Source organism: Dama dama, chromosome 4 (genome assembly GCF_033118175.1).
Source record: "Dama dama isolate Ldn47 chromosome 4, ASM3311817v1, whole genome shotgun sequence".
Taxonomy (NCBI): domain Eukaryota; kingdom Metazoa; phylum Chordata; class Mammalia; order Artiodactyla; family Cervidae; genus Dama; species Dama dama.
Window position 1 is genome coordinate 43,451,259 of NC_083684.1, and position 27,801 is coordinate 43,479,059.

General features: G+C 39.5%; 1 long non-coding RNA gene across 2 annotated transcripts in view; it reads right to left on the reverse strand.

Moving 5' to 3' along the window:
* Window positions 1–3,849: 3,849 nt before the first annotated feature.
* Window positions 3,850–27,801, reverse strand: part of LOC133054149 (uncharacterized) — a 121,005-nt gene continuing 97,053 nt past the window's right edge. The window contains exon 3 of one of the 2 annotated variants that reach the window (XR_009692379.1): window positions 3,850–3,986. This is a non-coding gene — a long non-coding RNA (uncharacterized LOC133054149). Of the gene's footprint in view, window positions 3,987–6,287; window positions 6,397–27,801 lie in introns of those variants that run through there. The other variant, XR_009692380.1, reaches the window with a different exon arrangement.

The following is a 27,801-nucleotide window of genomic DNA, read 5'->3' on the forward strand; positions in this document are numbered from 1 at the left end:
TTCATGTGGATATTAATCTACTTGGAATTAACAGTTTTCACCCCGGAAAATGTGAAATGGCAACATCTTAGATGTCGTGCTAGATATGTGCTAGTCGGGTAGCTGTTTCTAATTTTGCTTTAAAGAAATGTCTGTAGTGCCTAACTCCTGTTATAGACTAATGAATGACCTTACAAATCTCACTTTTAACAACTTTAGACTTTAAGTTACAAGAGCACAAGCAGTTTAAGAGTCGAGCTGAAGGATGAGAAGTTTGCACCTGCTGCTCTGCTCTGTAGCCTTAATTACAGGACAGACATGCCCGCTCAGTCTCTGTATATTACAGCTGGGTGTGGACCAGCAAGGCTCTGGCAAAACTTGCAAAATTAGTGCTCTCAGGGCCATTAAAGTAGCCAAAGCTTTCCAATACCTTTATTTCATAGCAAAGATGGTAGGTATTTTCCTTCCTTCTTTCCTCCCCCCCGCCCCTTTTTTTTTCAGAGAGAGGCATATGTTTTTTAAATGTCTTAGCCAGTTACCGTAGATTCCTCTCAAGCTATCTTCTGGAGTTTTTAAAATCCAGCTACAAAAAAATTGTTCTTTATCCTTTATGACTGCTTTATTTCTTATCTGTATAGAACAAAGAGGCTGTTTAATCCAATTTAGGGATCTCTTATTAACACAAGAATGGAAGCTTTCGGATGGACTGTTTTACTCTTGGGGCGAGATCCTCTGGCCTGAGAAATGAGTGCTCAGAAACAACAAAGCAGAGCGCATGAGAATGGCAGACACTCTCCGTCCCTGTAACACGGAAAGCTGCTTAGGACACTCACATTGCCTTGCCCTCCAACACGGCCCCCTGGTGCCTCGCTGCTGTCTCTTAGACCCCCTCTGTAACCCCTTCTATGGCATGGCACTTAAAATACATTGTGAAGGTTTGCAAAATTACTTCCTGCTTGTTCCTCAAAATGATCTATGAAGTAGGCAAAGTGGGCGACGTCGATGCCAGGTGCCCAGGATGGTGAGGTACGAGTGAGGGGAGAAGGCGCTGACCATGTGTTTCAGCCTCTGTCCTGTGCTCCTCCTCCCTCTGCAGTTCTGAGAGAGGGGCTGAGAGAGAGCAGGAGTCAGTCCGACGGGCTTCACCACTGTGACCTGGATGGCATCACTTACTCCCAGTAATGTGAGGATAAGGGTGCCTGCTTCATAGGCTTCTTGTGAAGATTAAATAGTTAATATCCATAAAATGCTTCAAACCCTGCCTGGTGCATACTCAGTGCTGAGTATCTGTTGCTCCTACCATTGTCAGTATTAACTCTCCACTTGTTTGCTGTAGATCCCTTGGAATCACAGGTCTCTAACTCTTGCTTTACTTCAAGAGCGTGGGGACTGCAATCCCATCAAGCCTTCACCTGATGCATGTTTATAGCTGATATGTCCCTGTCTGTACGTATCTCAGAGGCCACAGAGACCTCAGGGTGTTTCTGCCCATGCGTTGTACAGGAGGGCTGTACTGAGTCTGCGCTTCATTCTCTCCATGCCCAGCTTCTAGTGATTAATATGGTCACAGAAAAGGATGGCTTGTAGTTTGCTTCTGTTTGCCAGAATAGGCATTCCTGCCTCGTCATGCTGGTGGGTCAACAGCTTAAATGTCTGGGATTACAGAGACAGACTAGAAGCAATGGAATAGGTTGTCACAACTTGCCCACTGCCATTGCCTTTTTTGAAGGTGGTTTGAATACACAGGTTGGGAGCAGTAGTATCTAAAATGAGACTAGGAGAGTAAATGACTCGTACATGAAACAAAACTGAAAAAGGAAAGCACCAAAAGAATGCAGCGAGATCTTTCCAGCCCAAAACACAGGAAGAGCTTTAAAAAAATACTATTATTCTAGTAACCAGCAAAATAAACATCAGGAAGAGGCATGGGAACAGCTGAGTAAAAACTACACTAGCACAGAGAAAAGACGTGCATGGACTATTTCCATGATGGCCTCTGCATGTACGGGCTCCTCAGGGACACCGGTTTTAGGGGGCTATGGCTCTGTGAACTTTCTCCATGTTTAGTCAGAAACAGTGATGGTATTGGAAATAAGATTGCTGATATTGGTATGAGAGGGCCGGTAAAGGCTACGGTGGATGGCTGGTGAGCCATTTTTCCTTTTCTCTGAGGATAACAACATATAAATGAAGCTTTGGTATACTGCCTGTAGATAGGACATTATCATATAGTATCTGCTTTGATTTCTTTGTTATATGGTTCTAAGTTTGATTTTTGAATAGTTTTCAAAGTCTGATTTGTAATCAGTTGAACTTATTTGTTTCTTTCAATAGTGTAAAGATAGTGTTCCACTGTTGCCTCATTTGAATTGTTGCCAATAGGAAATATGCCATCCTTATTTTTAATGTTTTTTTTTCTCTAGATGAACCCTCTACAGGGCAGGAGTAGAGACACAGACGTAGAGAATGGACTTGTGGACACGGGAGGGGAAGAAGAGGGTGAGACAAAGTGAGAGAGTAGCACTGACACATATATACTGCCATGTGTAAGAGAGACAGCTAGTGGGGAGATTTTTCTCTGCACCACTGGTTTCATCACATCACGTCCTGATGTGCTTCGGTGCAGTTTTAGTTATGTCTCTGTGCTTGGGATTTGTGGGGGCTTCACGCATCTGTGAAGTACTACTTTTTGTCAAAATTGGAAATTCTTCAAACATTTTTCAAATCTTTTTTCTCTTTCCCTCCTTCTCTCCTTCGCCTTCAGGGATTTCAATTATATGTGTATTAGGTCATTTGAAGTCAACTCATAGCTTTCTGAGGCTCTGGTCTGGTGAGGTTACTTTTTCACTGGCAAGGTGTGGGGGCAGGGTACTCTCTACTCTGTGCGCTTCCGGCCCCCCTACGGTGGCTCCTACAGGGAACAAGTATGCTTCACTTTTGATCTTTCATGTCTCAACTTCAACTTCTGAACATATCAGTAACAATAATTGCTTTACTGTCATCATCAGCTAATCCTAAGATATGTGTAAGTTCTACATTGGTTTGATTATTTTCCTTATTATGAACTGTGTTTTCTTGCCTCTTTACAAGACTAGTAATCTTTGATTGGATACCAGTTATTGTAAATTTTACCTTGTTGGGTGCTAGACATTTTTGTATTCCTATAAACCTCCAGTTTGTTCTGGGATGCACTTACGGTATATAAAACCAGTTTGAGGGACTTCTCGGTGGTCCAGTGTCTTAGACTCTAAACTCCCATTGCAGGGGACCCAGGGTGGATCCCCGGTCAGAGAGCTAGATCCCACATGCCACAACAGAGATCGAAGATCACACATGCTGCAACTAAGGGTTTACACACCACAACCAAAGATCCCACATGCTGCAACAAAGATCTATGATCATGCTGCAACTAAGAACTGGCACAGCCAAATAATTATTAAGGAAAAAAACCAGTTCGAGCCCTTCAAATCTTATGTGTTAAGTTTTGTTGGGCAGGACCAGAACACTAATCAGGGGCTAATTATTCCCCATTACTGAAGAAGGACGCTTCTGAGATCTCTGCTCAAATGTTCCACGAACTTTTCCCCACCCTATATGTGCATCAGGTTCTGTTCCCTCTTTTGAGCTGGTTCTTTCCCAACCTGAAGTAGTTTGCTAACATGCATGCTTAATGAGGACCCTGTGAAGATCTCCAGAGGTTGCTTCTATGGTACTCTGTCCTGCAAATTCTAGCTGCCTTGGTTTCCCCAGACTTACCTTTCTGTCAGCTCAGGGGATCTGCTGGGTTCCAACTATGTTCCTCACCCTGTGTTGCAGGCTGGAAACTCTCTTAAGGTGGTAAGGTGAGATAATCAAAGGGCTTACCTTGTTTCTCCTCTCCCAGGGATCGCTGTTCTTCACTGTGTGGTGTCCAGTGTCTCAAGAACCATTCTTTCATCTATTTTGTCTTGTCTTTTTAGTTGTTTCAGCTGGGGAAGGTACATCTGGTTGCTACTGCTCCATCTCAGCTGAAAGCAGAAGTCAAGTTTACTTTTTAGATAGTGTGTAAGAGTTCTGTGTAACTTTCTAAGTTGTTACCTGTGTTTATGAAATTTCCCAAAAGGTCTGAATTAACTTAGGAGTCTGATTTCCCCAACAGACTTCCCTGGACATGACAGATGCTGACTCACTCTTAGAATCAAAGGTTCCAACTACTTCATCCTTTTGCTTAATTATGTGATGGGGGTTAGAAGAAAGGTAGGTAAATGCATAATTGTAGCCACTTTTTACCTTGCCATAATGCCACATAGAGTGGAAAAACCACTTCCAAGGTTTTGAAGTTGTAAGTCAGCCCATGGAGCAGAGATATGACTGACAGTAAAAACACTATTTCAGCTCTTCCCCCTTGATATAAGGCTTATCACTATTCATAAAGTTACTTCCAGTCTTAGAAAAAAAATCACTTTCATTTCAATGACATCCTTCACACAGATAATTTTTCAGGCTAACCAAATGTGGCTCAAGGAAATCCATTAATGTGGAAGTATGATTCTCACTCTGAGATGAATTCATTGCACTAAGTAATACAGAAGAATGATAACAATCAGGCTTCAGCAGACACTAGTCATTCTTGCTAAAGTCCAATCATGTTTTTGTTTACTATTTTGACAGAAAATTGATCCTACTTAAATTGGAAATATAATAATATATCCATGATAAATGAAAAGCTTCAAGTATTAACTCATTACCTGCTTTTAAAAATTCAAGATTTGTTTCAGGGTACTTTTCCCACTATACTTATCTGCAGATAATCTGCTCCACTAACCAGTCCACCTTCAAAGCACACCCTGTACTCTTCCCTCTATATTTAAAGGCTTAGCTAGGGTCATTCACTCCATGACATCTATGTCATCACATCTGTCCAGTCCTTTTTCTGACCCCTCACAGCAGCATATGCCTTGTGTGGCACTGATTTGTGTAGGTATAAATGTAGCTGGCCTGCTATCCTACATTTACAATTTGAATGACCAACTAAATGAATTAAAGAATGAAGCAAAGGGTGTTCATCCTCATCCTTCACCTTCATGGGAGGCAAGGTCTCAAATGAGTGAGTACAGACATTAACAGAATTGTATAAAGTGAGGATGGAAAACTTCAAAATTTTTTCAGCCCCCAAACTTTCTGCAAATTAAAGGGAAAGGGACATTTTTCAGCACAGAGAAATGGAAAATAGAAATCAACTTTTTAAAAAAAAATTTGGGTTGGACAGGATAAAAACTATACTAGACAAATGGTTTTTCTAGGAGAGAAAATAACTGCAGTTAAAAAAACAGTCTAGGAATTTGGAAGTACTAGTTGAAACCCTTTGTATCTTTGTCTCCAAAGTGAAGGGTGGTATTAAACAGCTGTTTGAAAGGAGTTACAAGGTTTTGTTTTTTTTAAGTAAGTGCAAATGTTTATAGAATATTTGAAAGCTAGGCCTCACCCCAAACCTGGGGGAAAAAATCAGAATATAATCCTAATAGAGTTAGATAATTATGAAATTTCAAATTTGTTTTCAGTTTTTGCTACCTGGTTTCTTTGGTTGATTCATCAGAAAAAAAGATGCATAGAATATTTTTTATGATTTTCTATCTGTAAAAATCTCATACTAGTACAGATATTTCCATGTGTCATTCATGTATACGTGCAACATAAAGAAGTTGAGTACAGAAAAAAAAATGCAGAATTCCAGAACTCCATTTAATGAGCTGAGCTATACAAGGCACCCCTCTAACTTTGAAGACTATTTTGTTATCGAAGAGCTAACCATGAGTGCTTGCTCAGTTGCCTCAGTCATGTCCAACTCTCTGCGACCCCATGGACTATAGCCCACCAGGCTCCTCTGTCCACGGAATTCTCCAGGCAAGAATACTGGAGTGGGTTGCCATTCCCTTCTCCAGGGGGTCTTCCATCAAAGAGCTATACAAATAAACATTCTCCCTTTCCCCAGGAAAAGGAGCAGGCCCAGAATGTTTCATGCATAACTTTTACCAAGTTGTTAAGGCCAGTGCAGAGGCAATTTCAAAGCCACTAGAGAAGAATAAGGGACTAAAGAGAAATTTGAGGGGGGGGGGGGGGCGGGGAACCTTTCACATAAGCTCCAAAATTAAAATTCCCAATCACATGAAAAAGAAAATTTACGAAGATAATTAACAACTTAATAATCAGATGGATTTACTTAAAGTCTAATGGCCTATGATATTAATGACAACTCTTTATGAAACAAAAGCAGACTAAGTATGACTGAAGAAAATAATTTAATTAAAAATCTTATATATGGGACTTGCCTGGTGGTCCAGTGGTTAAGACTCTGAACCCTTAATGCAGAGGGCTAGGGTTTGATCCCTGGTCAGGGAACTAAGATGCCTCATGGTATGGCCAGAAAAAAACAAAATCCTATATGTGAAAAAGAGAGTAACAGAATTAAATTCAATAATAAGTGATAATCAGTAACACAATGATATGGTCATTTTCCAGAATGGAAAAATATTGTCAAATTGAAAGTACACATGACATACCAAGAAAAATAAATGAACTAACCTGACACTGAGACATAACCCAGTGAAATTACAGGTTATCTTAAGCTACTTTTCTCCCTGATGGCTTTTAAGATTTCCTCTTTACATCTGGCAAAGATAAAACAATTTGACTATGAGAAGTTTTTTTTTGTTTTTTAAATCATCAAGAACAGGCACAGGAGACAAGGGTACTGAGAGGAAAGAACTAACAATGTAGGTTTCTATGTCCTGCTAAACTGTCATTCAAGAGTAAGGATAAAGAAATTCTAGAAAAATTGTAATGGAAGATAACTTAAAATCTCTCAAAATCACCCCATGAAAACAGAATGACTAGAATAACAAAACCAAAATCCAAAAACACAGTATCTTCACAAACCCCAAAGGGAAAAACCAACAAAGCTACATGCCCTGCATAGCATCAACAAGTATCTGAGAAGAGGAATCAGATTAGCCCGAGAAAAGGGAAACACTAAAACAGCCAACCAATACTCATGAGAATGGCTGAAACAGGAGAGGTTTTGCATGTTCTCCTCACAGGGTCAGGGAGCTGGGGAGCAAGGCAAGCTAAAATCTGAAAGGGCTGACATTAAAATGCCACATTTAGGAGAAACTAATCAAAAGGATTAAAACTAAGCAAGACATGGATGGGCTTCCCTGGTGGCTCAGATGGTAAAGAATCTGCCCACAATGCACAAAACCTGGGTCCGATCCCTGGGTTGGGAAGATGCCCTGGAGGAGGGCATGGTAACCCACTCTAGTATTCTTGCCTGGAGAATCACCATGGACAGGGGAGCCTGGAGGGCTATGGTCCATGGGATCGCAAAGAGTCAGACACAACTGAACAATTAAACAAAGCACACACAGCAAGACATGGAGAACAGGGAGTATAAGGAGAAAGGAAGAAAGGGACAGAGAAAGCATATGGGAGAGAGCTCGCACGAGAGCAACTGAGAGCACCCACTGAATACTGAGGGAGTGATGTACTCGATTCAGCACCACATATACTAAAATTAGAATGATACACAGGATGCCCACACTCACCACTTCTCATCAGCATAGTGTTGGAAGATATAGCCACAATAATCAGATAAGGAAAAGAAAATGTATCCAAATTGGAAAGGAAGAGGTAAAATTGTCATTATATGTAGATGACATGATAATCTAATAGAAAACCCTAAACACTCCACACAAAAAATACTAGAACTGATAAACGAATTTAGCAAGGTAGCAGAATGTAAGATTAAGTACAAAAATCTGTTGGGTTACTTTATATTGATTATGAAATACCAAAAAGAGCAAGTAAAAAAATGATCCCATTTAAAAATCACATCAAACCCCACCCCCACCCCCCGAAAAAAAGATCCTAGGAATAAACCTAGCTAAAAAGGTGAAAGATCTATATACTGAGAAATAGAAAACAATGATTAAAAAAAAAACTGAATATGATTCAAAGAAATGAAAGGATATCCTATGTTCTTGAAGTGGAGGAATTAATATTGTTAAATTGCCCATACTACCCAAAGCAATATACAAATTTAATGCAATCCCTATCAAATTACCCAAGACATTTTCCACAGAACTTTGGAAAAAATTCCACAGAATTTTAGAACAAATAATCCTAAAACTTACATGGAAGCACAAAAGGTCCAGAATTATATACAGATGGCAAATAAAACAAATGAAAAGGTGCTTAACATCACTAAAGTTCAAAGTGAAGTCACTCAGTCGTGTCCAACTCTGCGACCCATGGACTATATGGCCTGCCAGGCTCCTCTATCCATGGGATTTTCCAAGCTTGAATACTGGACTGGGTTGCATTTCCTTCTCCAGGGGATCACCCTGACCCAGAGATCAAACCCAGGTCTTCTGCACTGCAGGCAGACTCTTTACCATCCGAGCCACCAGGGATGGCCTAACTAATTAATTATTAGAGAAATGCAAATCTAAACTACAATCACCTCACACTGGTCAGAATGGTCATCAACAGAAACTACAAATAATAAATTCTGGAGAGGAACCGTCCTACACTGTTGCTGGGGGTATAAATTGGTACAGCCACTATGGAAAACAGTATGGAGACTCCTCCAACCAAAAATAGAGTCGTCATATGATCCAGCAATCCCACTCCTGGGCATATATCCAACAGAAACTATAATTTGAAAAGATATATGCACCCCAATGTTCACTGCAGCACTATTTACAATAGCCAAGACATGGAAGCAATCTAAATGTCCATCAACAGATGACTGGGTGAAAGATGTGGTGAGTGTACACATACACACAGTGGAATGTTAGATATAAAGAAGAATGAAATAATGCCATTTGTAGCAACATGGATGGACCTGGAGATTATCATACTAAGTGCAGTAAGTGAGAGAAAGACAAATATCATATGCTATCACTTATATGTGAAATCTTAAAAGGAATGATACAAATGAACTTATATACAAAACAGAAATAGACCCACAGACACAGAAAACAAACTTATGATTACCAAAGGGGAAAGGGTGGCGAGGAATAGATTAGGAGTTTGGGATTAACATACACATACTACTATATATAAAATAACCAACAAGGAACTACCATATAGCACAGAGAACTATACTCAATATTTTGTAATAACCTATAAGGAAAAATAATCTGAAAAAAAATTATATAATATATACATACTTTACATATATCATATATGCATGTATAACTGAATTATTATGCTCCATTCCTGAAAGTAACACAACATTGTAAATCAACCATACTTTAATTTTTTTTAAAATGTAGAGGAAAAAAAGGATTGAGAATTGCCAAAGCAATCTTGAGGAAAAAGAACAAAGCTAGAAGCATAAGCTTTCCAGATTTCAGATAATACTACAAAGCTACAGTAATCAAACCAACATGAAACTGGCACAAAAACAGACACACTTATCAATTGAACAGAATAGACAGCCCAGAAATAAACCCATACACCTATAGTCAATTAATCTTTTGACAAAGGAAGCAAAAATATACAATGGAAAAAAGAGTCTCTTCAACAAGTGGTTCTGGAAAAACTAAACAACCACATATAAAAGAACAACATTAGAATATTCTCTAACACCATACACAAAAATAAATGCAAACTGGATTAAAGACCTAGATGTAAACTGAGGTACTATAAAATTCTTAGAGGAAAACATAGGCAGAACACTCTCTGACACAAATTGCAGCAATATCCTTTTGGATCCACCTAACGTAATGAAAATAAAAACAAAAATAAATGGGACCTAATTAAACGTGAAAGCTGCACAGTGAAGGAAACCATAAGCAAACAAAAAGACAAGTCACAGAAAGGGAGAAAATATTTGCAAACAAAGTGACTGACAAGGGATTTCTTTCTAAAATATACAAACAGCTCGTGCAGCTCTATGTTAAAAAAAAAAAAAAAAAAAGGCAGCAACCCAATCAGAAAACAGGCAGACGATTTAAACAGACATTTCTCCAAAGAGGACACAGATGGCTGAAAAACACCAGGAAAGATGCTTATCACCACTATCTGAGACATGAAAATCAAAACTTCAATGAGGTATCACCTCACACTGGTCAGAGTGGCCATCATTAAGAAGTCTACAAACAATAAAAGCTGGAGAGGGTGTGGAGAAAATGGAACCCTCTTATACTGTTGGTAGAAATGTAAATTAGTACAACCATTATGGAAAACTATATGGAGGTTCCTTAAAAAAACAAAAATAGAATTACCATATGATCCAGCAATCTCACTCCTGGGCATATATCCAGAGAAAATTATCATTAGAAATGAGGGACTTCCCTGACAGTACACTAGTTAAGACCTCACATTTCAATGCAGGGGGTGCGGGTTCAATCCCTGGTCCGGGACCTAAGATCCCACATGTCTCAGGGCCAATAACCAAAACTTAACAGAATCAATACTATAAAAAATTCAATAAAGACTAAAAAAATAATCCACATCAAAAAAATCTTTTAAAAAAGAAATGATACATGCACCCCAATGCTCATTGCAGCACTGTGTGCAGCCAAGACATGGAAGCAACCTAAATGTCCATCAACAGAGAAGTGGATAAAGAAGACTGTGATACAAATATACAATGGAATATTATTCAGCCATTAAAAATTACAAAATAATGCCATTTGCAGCAACATGAATGGACCTAGAGATTATCATGCTAGGTTAATAAGTCAAACAGAGAAAGACAAATATCATATGACATCATTCATATGTAGAATCTGGTTTTAGAAAATGTTACAAATGTACTTATTTACAAAAGAGAAATAGACTTACAGATATGGAAAACAAACTTACGGTTACCAAAAGGGAAATGCCGTGTGAGGGGGAGGCGGGCAGGAGGTTAAAATCAGGAATTTGGGATTGACATATGCACACTACTATATATGTGCTTGTCTGTGTAGTCACGTCTGAGACTCTGTGACCCCCTGCATGGTAACTCACCAGGCTCGTCTGTCCATAGAATTGTTCCAGGCAAGAATACTGGAGTGGGTTGCCAATTCCTTCTCTAGGGGATCTTCCTGACCCAGGGACTGAACCCGTGTCCCTTGTGTCCTGCATTGGTAGGCGGATTCTTTGGCCCATGGAAAGTAACCAACAAGGACTGTACTGTATATCACAGGGAACTCTACTTAATATTCTATGATAATCTATATGAGAAAAGAATCTAAAAATGAATGTATATATGTATAAATGAAAAACTTTGCTTTATACCTGAAACACACACAACATTGTTAATCAACTATATTCTAATGATTTTTTTTTAATTGGTGCAGCTACTGTGGAAAACAGTATAGAAGTTCCTCAAAATATTAAAAACAGAACTACCATATGAGTCAGCAGTTCCACTTCTGGGTATTTATCCAAAGGAAATGAAATCACTATCTCAAAAAGATATTTGCACCCCATATTTACTGCAGCATTGCCAAAGACGTGAAAACAATCTAAATGTTCCTCAGTGGGTGAACGAAAAACAAAATGTGATGTATATATACAATGGAATATTACTCAGTTTTAAGAAAGGAAATCTATTTGTAACATGTATGGTAAACTTGAGGGTATTATACTAAGTCAAAGAAGGACAAATAAAATAAAGCTCCAACTTATAGGTGGAATTAAAAAAAAAAAATGAACTTAGAGATACAGAGAACAGATTGGTGATTGCTAGAGACTGGGGAAGTGGGTGAAATAAGTGAACTAAGTGAAGGTGGTAAAAAGGAACAATCTTCCAGCTAGAAGATAATTACATCCTGGGGATGTAATATATAGCATAGTGACTATAGTTCTATTAACAACACTGTATTGTAAATTTTAAAGTTGCTAAGATAGTAGATCTTAAAAGTTCTATCACAAGACAAAATCTGTAACTATGTGAGGTGGTGGCAGTTTCGTCATTAAGTCATGTCCAACTCTTGTGACCCCATGGACTATATAGCCCACCAGACTCCTCTGTCCACGGGATTTTCCAGGCAAGAATACTGGAGCTGATTGCCATTTCCTTCTCCACAGAACCTTTCCAACCCAGGGATCGAACCTGTGTCTCCTGCACTGCAAGTGGGTTCTTCAGTGACTGAGCCACCAGGGAAGCCCTAGCTATGTGTGGTGATGGAGTTCTTTTATACTATCAGTATTCATTTATTTATTTTTATTGTTGAAATGTTATTGACATAATGTATTAGTTTTAGATGGACATAATGATTTGCTGTATGGATATACTGCAAGTGAATGCCACAGAAGTTCAGTTAAAAACTATGTGGTGATGGATTTTAACTAAACTTTCTATGGCATTCACTTGCAATATATCCATCTATCAAATCATTATGCACACCTAAAACTAATACATTATATATCAATTACATTTCAATAAAATAAATACTGATGGTATAAAAAACAGCTGTGTAGTTTTTTAAAAATACATAAATTTAAATATACAACATTAGCATTTAGGTTAGGAGAAAGTAAATGGAGTTAAAATCCTTTATACTTATACTGTCCATGGTGCAATTGAGAGTACTAATTCCCACTAGCCTTTCATAGGTTAAGAATGAAGGGTTTAATATTTCTTTTTTGGTTGCTCCATGAGGCATGTGGGATCTTAGTTCCTTGACTAGGGATTGAATGCCTGCCCTCTGCATTGGAAGCATGGAGTCTTAACTACGTCACCACCAGTGAAGTTCCTCTTTTTCTAAGTTTTATGTATTTATGCAGGTATAGTCAAAATAGAGCATGGGAAGCGCTAAATGTGCAATCAGTTCAATAAATGGTCTATAAATTAAGAAGGCATTCTTGCCATAGAGGAGAAATCAGCCTTCAGAAAGAGAAACAAACATTTAAGTTTTTAATTTTCAAAACTGTGTTAGCAAAATAAAACACATCCACTAGCCAAACCTCAAACTCTAGTGCCTTAAAAAAAATCCTCGAGTACTAAAGACTTATTTTTAAGTCAGATCTGCAGAGGTATGATCTACACACAGTCAAAATCATCCTTTTCAGATGAAGTTTTATGAGTTTTGACAAATATATATGTTATGTAACACCACCAGATCAACATATATGATATTTCCATTACCCTTGAAAAGGTTCCCTCCTTTGGTTGTCAATCCTCTCTCAACCCCCATCTCAAACAACATTGATCTGTTTTCTTTCCCTATAACTTTGCCTTTTAAGAGAATATAATATAAACAAAAGTATACAATATGAGGGCTTCCCTTGTGGCTCAGCTGGTAAAAAATCCGCCTGCAATGCGTGAGAAAAGAAAGAAAGTGAAGTCGCTCAGTTGTGTCCGACTCTTTGCGACCCCATGGACTGTAGCCTACCAGGATCCTCTGTCCATGGGATTTTTCCAGGCAAGACTACTGGAGTGGGTTGCCATTTCTTTCTCCAGGGGATCTTCCCAACCCAGGAATTGAACCTGGGTCTCCTGAATTGTAGGCAGACGCTTAGACCTGGGTTCAATCCATGGGTTGGGAAGATCACCTGGAGAAGGTAATGGCTACCCACTGCAGTATTCTGGCCTGAAGAATTCCATGGACTGTATAGTCCACGGAGTCACAAAGAGTTGGACACAACTGAGCGACTTTCACTTTTATACAGTATGTAGGTCCGTCTAGTCAAGGCTATGGTTTTTCCAGTAGTCATGTGTGGATATGAGAGTTGAACTATAAAGAAAGCTGAGTGCCAAAGAATTGATGCTTTTGAACTGTGGTGTTGGAGAAGACTCTTGAGAGTCCCTTGGACTGCAAGGAGATTCAACCACTCCATCCTAAAGGAAATCAGTCCTGAATATTCATTGGAAGGACTGATGTTGAAGCTGAAACTCCAATACTTTGGCCACATGATGTGATGAACTGACTCATGTGAAAAGACCCTGATGCTGGGAAAGATTGAAGGTGGGAGGAGAAGGGGACGGCAGAGAATGAGATGGTTGCATGGCATCACCGACTCAATGGACATGAGTTTGAGTAAACTCTGGGAGCTGGTGATGGACAGGGAGGCCTGGCGTGCTGCAGGCCATGGGGTCACAAAGAGCCAGACATGACTGAGTGACTGAACTGAACACTATATAGACTTTTGCATCTGGTTTCTTTCACTAAGCATAAGGCTTTGGAGATTCGTCTGTGTTGTTAAATGTGTCAACAGTTCCATCTCTTTTTTTCATAGAATAGTGTTCCACTGTGGCTATACCATGATGTAGTTACTCATTCAACGGGTGATGGGTATTTGGGTTTTTTCCAGTTTGGGACAAGTTTTGATAAAGTTTCTATAAACATTCATGTGTAGATTTTTATGTGGGCATATGTTTTATATTCTCTTGAGTAAATATCTAGGCATAGGATTGCTGGGTTATATGGTAAATGTTTTATGAAGACCTACCTACCAGACCTTCTAGAACTAATACCAAAAAAAGATGTCCTTTTCATCATAGGGCACTGGAATGCAAAAGTAGGAAGTCAACAGATACCTGGAGTAACAGGCAAGTTTGGCCTTGGAGTACAAAATGAAGCAGGGCAAAGGCTAACAGAGTTTTGCCAAGAGAACGCATTGGTCATAGCAAAAACCCTCTTCCAGCAACACAAGAGACGACTCTACACACGGACATCACCAGATGGTCAATACCGAAATCAGACTGATTATATTCTTTGCAGCTCAAGATGGAGAATCTCTATACAGTCAGAAAAAAACAAGACTAGGAGCTGATTGTGACTCAGATCATGGGCCCCTTGTTGCAAAATTCAGACTTATATTGAAGAACGTAGGGAAAACCACTAGACCATTCAGGTATGACCTGAATCAAATCCCTTTTGTGATTATACAGTGAAAGTGACAAACAGAATCAAGGGATTGGATCTGATAGAGAGAGTACCTGAAGAACTATGGACAGAGGTTTGTAACACTGTACAGGAAGCAGTGATCAAAAGCATCCCCAAGAAAAAGAATTGCAACAAGGCAAAATGTTGTCTGAGGAGGCCTTACAAAAAAGGTGAGAAAAGAAGGGAAAGGAAAGGAGAAAAGGAAAGATATACTCATCTAAATGTAGAGTTCCAAAGACAAGCAAGGAGAGATGAGAAATCCTTCTTAAGTGAGGAATGCAAAGAAAGAGGAAAACAACAGAATGGGAAAGACTAGAGATTTCTTTAAGAAAATTAGAGATACCAAAGGAACATTTCATGCAACAAAAGGCACAATAAAGGACAGAAATGGTATGAACCTAACAGAAGCAGAAGATATTAAGAAGAGGTGGCAAGAATAAACAGAAGAACTGTACAAAAAAAGGCTACTGTCCACAGGGTCCCAAAGAGTGGGATGTGACTGAAGCGACTCAGCATGCACACATGTTGGATGATAAAAAAGCAAGAGAATTCCAGAAAAACATCTACTTCTGCTTCACTGACTACACACGCCAAAGCCTTTGACTATGGATCACAACAAACTGGAAAATTCTTAAAGAGATGGGAATGCTAGACCACCTTTACTGCCTCCTGAGAAAGCTGTATGCAGAACAACAAACAACAGTTAGAACCAGATATGAAACAATGGACTGGTTCCAAATGGGGAAAGGAATATGTCAAGCTGTATACTGTCACCCTGCTTATTTAACTTATATGCAGAGTACACCATGCAAAATGCCATGGTGGATGAATCACTAGCTGGAATCAAGACTGCTGGGAGGAATATCAATAATATCAGATATGCAGATGATACCACCCTAATGGCAGAAAGCAAAGAGGAACAAAGCCTCTTGATGAAGGTGAAAGAGGAGAGTGAAAAAGCTGGCTTAAAACTCAACATTCAAAAAACTAAGGTCATGGCATCCAGTCCCATCACTTCATGGCAAAGAGAAGGGAAAACAATGTAAACAGTGACAGACTTCATGTTCTTGGGCTCCAAAACCACCACAGGTGGTTCAGGACTGCAGCCATGAAATTAAGACGCTTGCTCCTTGGAAGGAAAGCTGTGACAAACCTAGACAGCATATTAAAAAACAGAGATATTACTTTGCAGACAAAGATCTGTACAGTCAAAGCTATGGTTTTTCCAGTAGTCATGTATGGATGTGAGAGCTGGACCATAATGAAGGCTGAGCACTGAAGTATTAATGCTTTTGAACTGTGGTGCTGGAGAAGATTCTTGAGAGTCCTGTGGGCAGCAAGGAGATCAAATCAATCAATCCCAAAGGGAATCAACCCTGAATATTCATTGGAAGGACTGAGGCTGAAGTTACAATACTGTGGTCACCTGATGTGAAGTGCCGACTCATTGGAAAAGACTCTGATTCTGGGAAAGATTGAGGGCAGAAGGAGAAAGGGATGACAAAGGACGAGATGGTTGGATAGCATCAACCAACTCGATGGACATGAGTTTGAGCAAACTCTGGGAGATAGTGAAGGACAGGGAAGCCTGGTGTGCTGCAGTCCATGGGGTCTCAAAGAGTCAGACATGACTTAGCAACTAAACAAAAACAACAAAAATGGTAAGTGTAATATATAATTTTATAAGAAGACACTTCCAGTAGACAGAGTCTAATATACCTCCAGTTATCCCAGCCTCCTAATATGTATGCCCTGTGCAATATGCTTTCCTTATGTGTAGGTGGAACCTGTTTCTAAACAACAAAACACAGCAAAAGTGACAGGATGTCACTTCCATGATTACATTACATAAAATTTTAACTTTTGTCTTATTAGCAGACTTCCTCTATTCTCTCTCTTCTTGGTTCTGATGAAGTAAGATACCATATGATTTAGCCCATTAGCAGGAAACTGAGGGCAAACAACAGCCGACAATGCATTGAGGCTCTCAATCTGATGGCCCACAAAGGAGCTGAATCCTCCCAACCACCACATGAGCTTGAGGTCAGACCTTCCCTCAACTGAGCCTCAGATGCAGTCTTGTTAAGAGACCTAAACAGAGGACTCAGTAAAGCTCAGCCCAGCATCCTGACTCGTAGAAACTGTGAGATCAAACATGTGTGTTGTTTTAAACTGCTAAATATGTATAATCTATGTAGCAACTGGTGACTAACACACAGTTTCCTAAAATGATAACACCAACTTACACTCCCACCAGAAGCAGGAGTCCTGATTGCTTTGCATACCCACAAGTACTCAGGAGTGTCCATTTTCTAAATTATAACCATTGTAAAATGTGTATGGGTATCTCACTGCAATTCTCTATTTTCCTTACGACTAATGACTTGCATGATCTATTCATTTGCTCATTTGCCACCTATCTTTTTATTTTATTAACATTGTATTTTGAATACCAAAGATTTAAATTTCAGGTTAAATTTGTCAACTTTTCCTCCATAATATGTAGCTTCTGTGAGCTGAGAAATCTGTGCTAAGGTCACTTTAGAGTTTTCAAGATTTTCCCCTACATCTTCTAGAAGTCTTATAATGTTAGATTTTACACTGAAATCTATGATTTATTCTGAGTTACTATTTTTGTATAGTATGTGAAGCATGGGTGGGGGTTCTTTTTTTTTTTTTTTTTGCATACAGATGTCCAGTTGTTCCAGTACCATTTGTTGGAAAGACTATCATTACTCCATTGAATAACCTTGGCATCTTTGTTGAAAATCAAGTGACCATATATGTATGGCACTATTTCTGAACTTCCTCTTCTGTATCATTTATCTCTACTTCTATCCAAATTAGCACTACATTGTCTTGATTAGTACAGCTTCATAATAAGTCCTGAGATTAGGTACCAGAAGTCCTCTAGCTTTCTTTTACTTCAAAATTGTCAGTTCCCTCTAATTTGATGTATATGATTTAATATCATACCCACCAAAAACTGAATAGGCTGCATTGTAGCCAATTCAAAAAGCTAATTCTAAAATTTATGTGGTGTTATGGTCTAAATCTTTGTCTCCTCCCAAAGTCCATATGTTGACAACCTAATGCCCAAGATGGCAGTATTAGCAAGTGGAGGTCTTTGGGAAGTCATGAAAGCACAACACTCATGAATTGGATTAGTGTCCTTTATAAAAGAGACCCCAGGGAGCTAGTTCACTCTTTGCCACATGCAGATACGACAAGAAGTCTGTAGCATGGAAGAGGGCCCTCACCTGACCATGAGGGCTTTCTGATCTCGGATTTCTAGCATCCCAAACTGGGAGAAATAAATTTCTCTTTGTAAGCTATCTAGTCTGTGGTATTTTGTTATAGCAGCCTGAGAAGACTAGGACATATGGAAATACAAAAGACCAAGAAGAACCATAACATTCTTGAAGAAAAAGCATATAGAATATCTCATTCTATCAATATAAAGGCTTATGATAGAGCTATAGGAATGAAAACAGCGCGAACAGGTGCATAGATGGACAAAGAGAACACAGAAGAGAGAGCCCAGAAGCAAACCCACACATATATGGATACTTAATTTATGACAAAATTCAGAGTAGGAAAATAATGGTCCATTCAATAAAAGGTACTAGAAAAACTGGGTATCCAAAGGTAAAAAATATGAAACTGGACCCCTCTGTAGTATCATTTTCTGGTGGATAATTGACCTAAAATCTCTTTTAGCAAATCAATATTAAAATTTTAGAATATAGAAGAATGTTTTCATGAACTTGGAGATTTCTTTCTTAAAAAATAATTTGAGAGAAAGGGAGATGCTGACAAATTTGACTGTATTAACCTTAAGAACTTCTTTGGCATATCAAAAGACACTAGGCAGAATATGAAATATTCTGGAGGAAGAGAAAGCAACATGTATAACGAAGCAGAGTACTAGTATTCCAATATACAAAGAACTCCTACTAAAGTCATTAATAAAACAACAGGAAGTGGATAAATGGGCAAAAACCTCAACAGGCACTTCACAAAAGAAGAAATCCAAAAGGCCGATTAACATGTGAAAAGATAATCTCAGGGGAATAGAGATTAAAGGCACAAAATGATTCTGATGTCACATATCCACAAGATAGCTAAAAATCTGACAGTACCAAGTGTTGCTGTAGATTTTGAATTCTCTTAAAAACTAATGTGGGCATGTAAACTGGACAACACTCTGGCATTATACAGTAAAGATGGAGATATGCATGACATATAACTCAGCAATTCCACTCTTATTTGTATACCCTAAAGAAACTCATCCATAGGTACTTACTTGCAACACAAAAGCATTCTTCTAGCAGCCCTTTTTGTGAAGACCCCAAACTGGAAATTCTTTTATTTATATATCTATACTTACAAAGTAAAACTTTAGAGAAAACACAGAATGTAATTTACATGGAAGCCAGGACAGTGATTATGTCAAGGGTGTGATGAGAAAGGGGCATGTGGAAAAAAGAAGGTGTTTCTGGAGTTCTGGGGTTCTATTTCTTAACCTGCGTGATAAATTTTTCCTTTATATGATTCAGTTAAGCTCTACTTTTAAGTTCTTTAAGCCCTTTTCTGTTTGTGTGTTTTCCACAGTAAATATACAAGATGGATTTTTAAATATTCAAGATGCAACACAGGTTCTATAATAGAGTTTATATATATATAATACACAAATAAATAACAATTACTTTATACATATATAAATCTATATGTATAAGAATGTGAGTATGTGCACAATGAATATCTGATGGATTCAAAAGATACTAATAACACTGGTTGCTTTTGAGGAAAGTGGGAGTCAGGGTGGGAGAGAGACAATTTTCATTGTATTCCCTTTTAACTGTTTGAATTTTATCCCAAATATACTACTTTTACAAAATGTGTTTTAAATGTTATTTAAAACATAACAAACAACAAAAGAAAAATGGCACCTTATACCAAATGAGCTTAGTATTACAGTGGGCCAAGAAAAGTGGGTTCATGTCAGGTGCACCCCAATGGAGAAGAGGCTCAGACGCAAACGCTGTCTCATGCAGCCACACTGTGTCTCTGTCAGCCTGGAGCCAGCTCACAGCCCTGGTGTCACATGTTCTGGCACAGTGACACTGTGATGAGCTCCATCACACATCATGCTAGTGATGAAAAAGTCACTGTGGTCCTGGGCACAACGGAACCCGAACCTCTATCAATGTTAAGAACTTTGAGGCTTAAAATTGTGTCACTCACCTATTTTGGGTTTGATCTTGATGTTTTAGGGGATGAAGGTATCTCTCTCCCATAAACCTGGCGATTTATTCCCATGCTTATCACTTGGACATCACGGCAAAGCAAATCCACTGAAGCAAGTACCCAGAATCAGGAGGTGTCTGGCACCCTTAGAGAACTTAAACAGTTCTAAATTTTTCTTAGAATGTTCTGTTCTTTCAGACTACCATAAGTGAATTATGACGTGCTTTTTAAACACTCAAAAAAAAAACTTTTCTGAATGACAATAGGCACAGGAGGAAAAACTGAAACAATCAGACTATTTTGTTTAGTAATTTAGTAAAAAGTTAATAATTTCAGTAAGGTTTTAATGCAAGGAATATGAAAGAAAATTTTAAACAATAGTTAAAGCTGATATAGCTGAGAATACTTCACTTAATCCTCTTTCTAAAGGCCCGTTATATCTTATGTTTCCATCCAGCTCCATTCTCTTGCCTCCTCCTTAACTTCCTGTCTCAAATCCTTTTTTCATAAGGACTATAGGAAAAGAAGAGAAGCAAAAAGCAAATGAGAAAAGGAAAGATATACCCATTTGAATGCAGAGTCCCAAAGAATAGCAAGGACAGATAAGAAAGGCTTCCTCAGTGATCAATGCAAAGAAATAGAGGAAAACAATAGAATGGGAAAGACTAGAGAGCTCTTCAAGAAAATCAGAGATACCAAGGGAACATTTCAGGCAAAAATGGGCTCAATAAAGGACAAAAATGGTATGGATCTAACATAAGCAGAAGATATTAAGAAGAGGTGGCAAGAATACACAGAAGAACTGTACAAAAAAGATATTCACAACCCAGATAATCACGATGGTGTGATCACTCACCTAGAGCCAGACATCCTGGAATGTGAAGTCAAGTGAGCCTTAGGAAGCATCACTACGAACAAAGCTAGTGGAGGTAATGGAATTTCTGTTGAGCTATTTCAAATCCTGAAAGATGATGCTGTGAAAGTGCTGCACTCAATATGCCAGCAAATTTGGAAAACTCAGCAATGGCCACAGGACTGGAAAAGGTCAGTGTTCATTCCAATCCCAAAGAAAGGCAATGCCAAAGAATGCTCAAACTACCACACAATTGCACTCATCTCACACGCTAGTAAAGTAATGCTCAAAATTCTCCAAGCCAGGCTTCAACAATACATGAACTATGAAATTCCAGATGTTCAAACTGGCTTTAGAAAAGGCAGAGGAACCAGAGATCAAATTGCCAACATCTGCTGGATCATCGAAAAAGCAAGAGAGTTCCAGAAAAACAACTATTTCTGCTTTTTTGACTATGTCAAAGCCTTTGTCTGTGTGGATCACAATAAACTGTGGAAAATTCTGAAAGAGATGGGAATACCAGAACACCCGATCTGCCTCGTGAGAGATCTGTATGCGGGTCAGGAAGCAACAGTTAGAACTGCACATGGAACAACAGACTGGTTCCAAAAGGGAAAAGGAGTATGTCAAGGCTGTATATTGTCACCCTGCTTATTTAACTTACATGCAGAGTACATCATGAGAAACGCTGGGCTGGAGGAAGCCCAAGCTGGAATCAAGATTGCCAGGAGAAATACCACTAACCTCAGATAGGCAGATGACACCACCCTATGGCAGAAAGTGAAGAACTAAAGAGCCTCTTGATGAAAGTGAAAGAGGAGAGTGAAAAAGTTCACTTAAAGCTCAACATTCAGAAAACTAAGCTCATGGCATCTGGTCCTATCATTTCATGGCAAATAGATGGGGAAACAGTGGCAAGAATGGCTGACTTTATTTTTTGGGGATCCAAAATCACTGCAGATGGTGATTGCAGCCATGATATTAAAAGACGCTTACTCCTTGGAAGGAAAGTTATGACCAACCTAGATAGCATATTAAAAAGCGGAGACATTACTTTGCCAACAAAGGTCCATCTAGTCAAGGCTATGGTATTTCCAGTGATCATGTATGGATGTGAGAGTTGGACTGTGAAGAAAGCTGAGTGCCGAAGAATTGATGCTTTTGAACTGTGGTGTTGGACAAGACTCTTGAGAGTCCCTTGGACTGCAAGGAGATCCAACCAGTCCATCCTAAAGGAGATCAGTCATGAGTGTTCATTGGAAGGACTGATGTTCAAGCTGAAACTCCAATACTTTGGCCACCTGATGCGAAGAGCTGACTCATTTGAAAAGACCCTGATGCTGGGAAAGATTGAGGGCAGGAGGAGGATGAGGATTGACGACAGAGGATGAGATGGTTGGATGGCATCACTGACTCAATGGACATGAGTCTGGGTAAATTCTGGGAGTTAGTGATGGACAGGGAGGCCTGGCATGCTACAGTTCATGGGGTCGCAAAGAGCCAGACACAACTCAGCAACTGAACTGAACTGATGTGTACATACTCCTCAGTTTGCGTGCTTTTTTTTTTACTTTTCTTCTCCTCTCCCCTCCCTCTCTACCCCCTTCTTCTCACCCTCTTCTCTTTCTCTCCCTCCCTCCTTTCCTTCCATGTATGTGGTTTGGGATCCCATTTATAGTGACTGGTTATAATGCCTTTCCCTACAATACACTGAAGGATACGCATTTCTTTTTCTATATTTTAAAAATTCATGTAAAATAGTCATGCTGCTCAAGCCTTTTAGTAAATGTTCTTTTGGTAAAACATACCATATCATAGTGTGATAAAGATAAATGAAAGAAATCTACAAAAGGAAATGAAATATTTTCTGAAACTTCACTTTCTTTCTAAAGAATAATTTATATCATAGTTTTTTTTTATATAAAGGTCCATTAGATATAAAGACTGCCTATAATAACATATTCTTGTATGTGATTCTCTAACAAGAATTTACAAATGATTTCCTACATTTTGGTATCTAATTACAACCACTGCAGCTACAATTTATAAAGATAAGCACTCAAGATCAAAGCATCCCAGATTATTCGGTTTTAGGTTTGGACTCAGCACTTTAAAGCCATGTTCTTCTTTACGGAGTGCCAAGAAGTGAATCACTACAGATTCTTAGCTCATGTGGTTGTGAATTTCATCAGTGGTCATTCCTTGTTTAGAGACAAGTAAGATTCAAAGGCCAAGTGTATTTTTTTAAGTAACCACCTTGTTTTTGTCTTCTCTACCATAACTATAAGAAATTATGAATAGTGTCAATCTAGAATATGGCCTCCTCTGATTGCCCAAGAAAATGAGAAACTAAATCCAAGTGCTAATAAGATATTCTAATCTATAAAGCAACAGATCTTTCAGGACTCTAGGAAATAGCTGGAGGGCTGTCAAGAGGAGCACCAAACCCAGTCAAGATATCCAGAACATCCACTCTGGGTTAATCTGATAGCTTTCACAATAGGAGAACATATCAAAAGAAGAAAAAGAAGCCAGCAGACATACTAGGAACAATGGAGTATCATGTCTATTTATACTTATCCAGTGGCCCATTCAGATAAAACCTCAAGTTTTTAATGTTTTGACAGGACATTTGGCTGAAGTCTTACAGGACATCTGAAAAGGACCTTGGTCCTTATTAACAAATAATTTTCTAGTTGCCAAACACGAACAGAAAATGACTAGCTTAGACCACTTCTGCCCTTCCTTCTTGTTTGTCTAGGGTGTTGCTGAACTCTCTTGAGGATACAGCAACTACTCCACACCTTAGAGTTTGTGCAACATGAGGACAGAGCAGTACAAGAAATCCTTCTTATAAAACATATTTCTTCCCAGAGAAGTCTGTGTTTCTTTATAATTGTAGGCAAAGGAGCTTGGGATTTGACAGACTGTAAAACTTGACAAAGAGTTTGCAATCTGCCACATTCTAGTGCTCAAGGCTCCCAAAGCAGCCATGTAGCTCATCTGCCTATCCTCCAGCAAGAACTGTCCTCTGATGTGTCGGAAAGAAGGGTGGCCATCATGTGCAGACCCCTTGAGGACTGGCCCTCTATTTGGACAGCTGCACAATATTGCAATCTTTGATACTCCGTCTAGGGACAAAATTTTCTCAGCTGTGCAGGTACCAGGTTATCCTGGAATACAGTGAAATAAACCATGAAGCATTTCTTGTTGCTTATTGGACAGAAAAAAATGACACTGCTTCCTTAAAATATGGTTTATTTCCCATTTCTGTTACCTAACCAATTCTTCAACATGGGACTGGAACTGACTGAAACTTCAAAATGCTTTGTTAGTCGTTGTTTTCCTAAGCAGCACAATGGTTTGCTCCCTTTGGAGGCAGGGGCCCCGTGTAATGAGCTGATGCTTCTGTTAACTCTAAGAACCCTTAATTATTTCTACCATTTTCTCCATGTGATTCCTTCGCTGACTGTGTGAATCAGAGGCAGGCTGCTGGTTGTCAGAGACTGAAAAAGTCACTGGCCTTCCTTGTTGGCAAGGAACTGAATTCTGCAGCGTCTGAATTCATGGCCAGAGCATCCTGTCTCAGAGTTAGTGCAGCACCTTCTGTTTTCAGTTTACTGGTGATCAGGGCACATCACAAGAACTTGGAATATAGCTAAAGCCAAATCAGACTTGACAGAAAATTATTAGCAGGGTACAGAAGGAAAAAAGATCCCCCTTCCTTTCTGTAATCAGGTTAATATGTGCATGGAATGTTTCACTTTAAAAGGTAGTGTGTTTTGGCAAAGCTGGTTTCTTAAGTAGAATTTCAGTTCCCATTATGCGAGGCTATCCATTGCTACTCTGGCAGGGCCTTTGATCAGTGAACTCGGTGGGGGAGAAGGGCATAGGCATATTAATAACTTCAACATGTGGCCCTTCAGCCCAGCTGTACCCTTGTCTTGGAAAAAGGCCAACTGGAAAGGGTTTTCTTAACACGACCTATGCATGCATATTTTGGAAAGGGGTAAAGGGAAGATAAGGGTTCAAAGAAGAAATAAAATCTGGTTTTATGGTGGTTCGTTCTTTTGTCCCAGTTCCCTTGTTGGGGCATTTTGCTACTACATATTTGAATCCTATGGATGCTGGCTCCATCCTCGACTTTTACTATCTTCATTTTTTCTGCTATAATGTTATAAAGATTAAAGCTGTTGGTTTAATTTACATACCAGCTCAGGCAAAGTTAGGGACAGGCAGAAAGCTCTGTAAGTCTACAGGGGTGAGAGATTAATGGGAACCAGGTGCCTGAAGTGGGAGCCCGGGGTCCACTCTGCCAGGGCCAGGTCTTCTGCCCCTTGCCTACTGCACTGGTCCTTCTGACTTTTATTTTAACAATCATAGGCTTTAGGCCTCATTGATTTATGGCCACAGACTAGAGCCTAGCCTACTCTTTTAGTGTGTTTCCTTGTATTATTTCATACCATCTTCCTCTCATCTTCGTCTTCTGGGATGCCCATTTGTCTGGTCCTAAAAAGGTTCATGAGTGACTCTACACCACAGCCATGGAGAGCAGGCTTACCTCCTCACAAGCGGCTTTTCAACAATGACCTCTGCTGACAATCATCTCTTGTTCCCTCTCTCCTCCTCTTCCTCTTTCAATTTATAATACTGTTACCATTTCCTTGATCCGAATCATCCACATTGCTAATCCCCTAACTGCCTGATACCAACTTGCCACACAGGATTCAGTTCAGTTTAGTTCAGTCTCTCAGTCGTGTCCGACTCTTTGCGACCCCATGAATCGCAGCACGCCAGGCCTCCCTGTCCATCACCAACTCCCGGAGTTTACTCAAACTCATGCCCATTGAGTTGGTGATGCCATCCAGCCATCTCATCCTCTGTCGCCCCCTTCTCCTCCTGCCCCCAATCCCTCCCAGCATCAGGGTCTTTTCCAATGAGTCAACTCTTCGCATCAGGTGGCCAAAGTACTGGAGTTTCAGCTTCAGCATCAGTCCTTCCAAGGAACACCCAGGACTGATCTCACACAGGATTAGCAAGGAGTAATCCCAGGGATGGGACGTGATACCCAAGGGCACTGTATTTATTACCCTAGGATACAAACATGACTTCTGTAACAAAGGCCAAAATAACAATGATTTAAACAAGGTAGCCGTTACTTTGTGTGTCATGTTCACAGTCCAAGCATGAGCAGCATGGGGCTGAAGAGGTGGCGCCATCATCTCAGACACCCTGACTCCCTCTCTCCTACTGCTTTCTTATTCTCATCACACAGTTTCCATCATTTAGTCTAGGATTGTTTCTGCAGCTCCTGTCCTCACATTTCCATTCCTGCTAGCAGGAAAGGAAAAAAGAGAGGGGAGGGCATACACTTCCCTTTTTAAAAGTATGAAGTACTTAGTACTTCTCTTATTTTACTGGCTAGAACCTAATCACCTGGTCACAGTTAGCTGTCATGGAGACTGGGACACAAATTCTTCAGCCGCTGGTCTTCTTTGCCATAGAAACCTGCTTAGGATTTTGTTTCAGATAACTATGGGCATTGTAAAATTGTGAGAGTTATAAACTGTACTAGCACAACTACGCTGTTTTCTTAGAAACGTGAAAATTAGAAGAACAGGTAATAGAATGATGGTTATGTTTTGTTTTTGAACTATTGTTCTCTTTTCACCTCAATCATTTATTTAATCAACAAAGTAAGCATGCCAGATACTGTACAAGACTCTGGACTTACAAAATAGCCTTTAACAGAGGACTTGTCTTTGTGTATCTTCCCATGTGAAGCAGTCAGACAAAAAACGCCAATATGCATGAACATGGACCGTCAGGGGGACTTTCAAAAGGAGTTTGTTTGGCAGACAAAAGGAGAAAAGTGAAGTAGAAAAGGGATAATAAAAAAAAATCTTATATGTCAGAATAAGAATATTCAAATTTAACCAGTAAAAGGCAATAGTGAAATACCAAAGATAAATTAGCAAGAAATAACATAAATAGATTTAATTTTTAAGGCTATGATCCTTCTTTAAAAGAGATGCTTCATCAATTTGACCATATGAAAATATTTTTGAAAATCTACTTGGTGAATAGATTGCATCAAGATGGTGGAGGAATAAGACATGGAGCTTACCTTCTCCCACAAAATACATCAAAAATACATTGACATGTGGACTGATTCTCACAGAACATCTACTAAACACCAGCAGAAAATCTCAGAGTCCCACAGGGGTGAGAAAAAATCTCCACATAACTGGGTAGGACAAAATAAAAAAAAAGAAAAGAGGGGAATTGGGAGGGCTTCCTTGGTGGCTCAGTGGCAAGGAATCCGCCTACCAGTGCAGGAGAAATGGGTTTTATCCCTGACGCAGGAAGATCCCACATGCCACCGAGCAACTAAGCCCAAGCATCACAACTGCTGAGCCTGTGCTCTAGAGCCTGGAAGCCGTGACTACTAAAGCCCTCACACCCTAGAGCCTGTGCTCCGTCCGCAAACAACAGAAACCACCGCAACGAGAAGCTTGCACACTGCAGTTAGAGAAAAAGTTCATGCAGCAACAAAGACCCAACACAGACATTGAAAGTGAAGTCGCTCAGTTGTGTCTGACTCTTTGCAACCCCATGGACTGTAGCCTACCAGGCTCCTCTGTCCACGGGATTTTCCAGGCAAGAATACTGGAGTGGGTTGCCATTTCCTTCTCCAGGGGATCTTCCCAACCCAGGGATTGAACCTGGGTCTCCCAACACAGACATTAAATAAGTAAATAAAAATAAATAAAACGGGTGATTAAAAAAATGAGGGAGAGAAGGGAATTGGGATGGGAGCTACGCCCCTGTGAGGGAACTGTGAAAGAGGAAAGG